Source organism: Schistocerca americana, chromosome 3, assembly GCF_021461395.2.
Source record: "Schistocerca americana isolate TAMUIC-IGC-003095 chromosome 3, iqSchAmer2.1, whole genome shotgun sequence".
Classification (NCBI taxonomy): domain Eukaryota; kingdom Metazoa; phylum Arthropoda; class Insecta; order Orthoptera; family Acrididae; genus Schistocerca; species Schistocerca americana.
In genome coordinates, this window is record NC_060121.1 from 299,265,043 (window position 1) to 299,269,465 (window position 4,423).

The following is a 4,423-nucleotide window of genomic DNA, read 5'->3' on the forward strand; positions in this document are numbered from 1 at the left end:
ACATTTAATATGGCCAGTGCACTATTGTTCTAACTTCCCATAAGCCTCATTAATAGTTAGCAGCCGAACATCCACATACTGCTACAATAGTTTCTTACTGAATATCTACCTAAAGTTATATCTACCTAAATCTACCTAACCACAAAGTTCACAGTTCTTGAAGAATAGAAAGTACATATGGAGCAGACACTGTCATTGTTTTATCATACAACATAAGGCCGCGAACACATTTGGCGTTTTTGTCCAATCGGAATTTTTACCATCACCGCTGTACCAGTAGTGGCATGTAGGATGGTATTACAACATACACATTGTGTGGAAAACTGGATGATCAGATTATTTAATGCCGACGGCAGCAATGCAGCTACCCACTGCCACTACAGTCAATGAATTTTTTACCGTCTCCGCTGAAGGGGTGGCCTACGTGACTAAATGCGTGGCTACTCACTCATCGTCCAGTCTGCCACCAACCGCTGTTGTGTACGCGTTGAGAGTGGTGTAGTGATGTGATTTAATCATGGCCAAAGTGGTTGTAATTGACAATGAGTTATTAACTCATTTTGTACATCTACATTTATACTCCGCAAGCCACCCAACGGTGTGTGGCGGAGGGCACTTTACGTGCCACTGTCATTACCTCCCTTTCCTGTTCCAGTCGCGTATGGTTCGCGGGAAGAACGACTGTCTGAAAGCCTCCGTGCGCGCTCTAATCTCTCTAATTTTACATTCGTGATCTCCTCGGGAGGTATAAGTAGGGGGAAGCAATATATTCGATACCTCATCCAGAAACGCACCCTCTCGAAACCTGGCGAGCAAGCTACACCGCGATGCAGAGCGCCTCTCTTGCAGAGTCTGCCACTTGAGCTTATTAAACATCTCCGTAACGCTATCACGGTTACCAAATAACCCTGTGACGAAACGCGCCGCTCTTCTTTGGATCTTCTGTATCTCCTCCGTCAAACCGATCTGGTACGGATCCCACACTGATGAGCAATACTCAAGTATAGGTCGAACGAGTGTTTTGTAAGCCACCTCCTTTGTTGATGGACTACATTTTCTAAGCACTCTCCCAATGAATCTCAACCTGGTACCCGCCTTACCAACAATTAATTTTATATGATCATTCCACTTCAAATCGTTCTGCACGCATACTCCCAGATATTTTACAGAAGTAACTGCTACCAGTGTTTGTTCCGCTATCATATAATCATACAATAAAGGATCCTTCTTTCTATGTATTCGCAATACATTACATTTGTCTATGTTAAGGGACAGTTGCCACTCCCTGCACCAAGTACCTATCCGCTGCAAATCTTCCTGCATTTCGCTACAATTTTCTAATGCTGCAACTTCTCTGTATACTACAGCATCATCCACGAAAAGCCGCATGGAACTTCCGACACTATCTACTAGGTCATTTATATATATTGTGAAAAGCAATGGTCCCATAACACTCCCCTGTGGCATGCCAGAGGTTACTTTAACGTCTGTAGACGTCTCTCCATTGATAACAACATGCTGTGTTCTGTTTGCTAAAAACCCTTCAATCCAGCCAAACAGCTGGTCTGATATTCCGTAGGCTCTTACTTTGTTTATCAGGCGACAGTGCGGAACTGTATCGAATGCCTTCCGGAAGTCAAGAAAAATAGCATCTACCTGGGAGCCTGTATCTAATATTTTCTGGGTCTCATGAACAAATAAAGCGAGTTGGGTCTCACACGATCGCTGTTTCCTGAATCCATGTTGATTCCTACATAGTAGATTCTGGGTTTCCAAAAACGACATGATACTCGAGCAAAAAACATGTTCTAAAATTCTACAACAGATCGACGTCAGAGATATAGGTCTATAGTTTTGCGCATCTGCTCGACGACCCTTCTTGAAGACTGGGACTACCTGTGTTCTTTTCCAATCATTTGGAACCCTCCGTTCCTCTAGAGACTTGTGGTACACGGCTGTTAGAAGGGGGGCAAGCTCTTTCGCGTACTCTGTGTAGAATCGAATTGGTATCCCGTCAGGTCCAGTGCACTTTCCTCTATTGAGTGATTCCAGTTGCTTTTCTATTCCTCAGACACTTATTTCAATGTCAGCCATTTTTTCATTTGTGCGAGGATTTAGAGAAGGAACTGCAGTGCGGTCTTCCTCTGTGAAACAGCTTTGGAAAAAGGTGTTTAGTATTTCAGCTTTACGCGAGTCATCCTCTGTTTCAATGCCATCATCATCCCGGAGTGTCTGGATATGCTGTTTCGAGCCACTTACTGATTTAACGTAAGACCAGAACTTCCTAGGATTTTCTGTCAAGTCGGTACATAGAATTTTACTTTCGAATTCACTGAACGCTTCACGCATAGACCTCCTTACGCTAAGTTTGACATCGTTTAGCTTCTGTTTGTCTGAGAGGTTTTGGCTGTGTTTAAACTTGGAGTGAAGCTCTCTTTGCTTTCGCAGTAGTTTCCTAACTTTGTTGTTGTACCACGGTGGGTTTTTCCCGTCCCTCACAGTTTTACTCGGCACGTACCTGTCTAAAACGCATTTTACGATTGCCTTGAACTTTTTCCATAAACACCCAACATTGTCAATGTCGGAACAGAAATTTTCGTTTTGATCTGTTAGGTAGTCTGAAATCTGCCTTCTATTACTCTTGCTAAACAGATAAACCTTCCTCCCTTTTTTTATATTCCTATTAACTTCCATATTCAGGGATGCTGCAACGGCCTTATGATCACTGATTCCCTGTTCTGCACTTAAAGAGTCGAAAAGTTCGGGTCTGTTTGTTATCAGTAGGTCCAAGATGTTATCTCCATGAGTCGGTTCTCTGTTTAATTGCTCGAGGTAATTTTTGGATAGTGCACTCAGTATAATGTCACTCGATGCTCTGTCCCTACCACCCGTCCTAAACATCTGAGTGTCCCAGTCTATATCTGGTAAATTGAAATCTCCACCTAAGACTATAACATGCTGAGAAAATTTATGTGAAATGTATTCCAAATTTTCTCTCAGTTGTTCTGCCACTAATGCTGCTGAGTCGGGAGGTCGGTAAAAGGAGCCAATTATTAACCTAGCTCGGTTGTTGAGTGTAACCTCCACCCATAATAATTCACAGGAACTATCCACTTCTACTTCACTACAGGATAAACTACTACTAACAGCGACGAACACTCCACCACCGGTTGCATGCAATCTATCCTTTCTAAACACCGTCTGTACCTTTGTAAAAATTTCGGCAGAATTTATCTCTGGCTTAAGCCAGCTTTCTGTACCTATAATGATTTCAGCTTTGGTGCTTTCTATCAGCGCTTGAAGTTCTGGTACTTTACCAACGCAGCTTCGACAGTTGACAATTACAATACCGATTGCTGCTTGTTCCCCGCATGTCCTGACTTTGCCCTGCACCCGTTGAGGCTGTTGCCCTTTCTGTACTTGCGCAAGGCCATCTAACCTAAAAAACCACCCAGCCCACGCCACACAACCCCTGCTACCTGTGTAGCCGCTTGTTGCGTGTAGTGGACTCCTGACCTATCCAGCGGAACCCGAAACCCCACCACCCTATGGCGCAAGTCGAGGAATCTGCAGCCCACACGATCGCAGAACCGTCTCAGCCTCTGATTCAGACCCTCCACTCGGCTCTGTACCAAAGGTCCGCAGTCAGTCCTGTCGACGATGCTGCAGATGGTGAGCTCTGCTTTCATCCCGCTAGCGAGACTGGCAGTCTTCACCAAATCAGATAGCCGCCGGAAGCCAGAGATGATTTCCTCCGATCCACAGCGACACACATCATTGGTGCCGACATGAGCGACCACCTGCAGATGGGTACACCCTGTACCCTTCATGGCATCCGGAAGGACCCTTTCCACATCTGGAATGACTCCCCCTGGTATGCAAACGGAGTGCACATTGGTTTTCTTCCCCTCTCTTGCTGCCATTTCCCTAAGGGGCCCCATTACGCGCCTGACGTTGGAGCTCCCAACTACCAGAAAGCCCACCCTCTGTGACCGCCCGGATCTTGCAGACTGAGGGGCAACCTCTGGAACGGGACAAGCAGCCATGTCAGGCCAAAGATCAGTATCAGCCTGAGACAGAGCCTGAAACCGGTTCGTCAGACAAACTGGAGAGGCCTTCCGTTCAGCCCTCCGGAATGTCTTTCGCCCCCTGCCACACCTTGAGACGACCTCCCACTCTACCACAGGTGAGGGATCAGCCTCAATGCGGGCAATATCCCGGGCAACCACAGTCGTAGTCCAATCAGGGGATGCGTGGGACGAGCTGGCCGTCCGCGACAAACCCCCATCCGGACCCCCACAGTGATGCCCATTGGCAACAGCCTCTAGCTGTGTGACCAAAGCAAACACTGCCTGAAGCTGGGAGCGAAGGGATGCCAACTCAGCCCGCATCCGAACACAGCAGTTGCAGTCCCTATCCATGC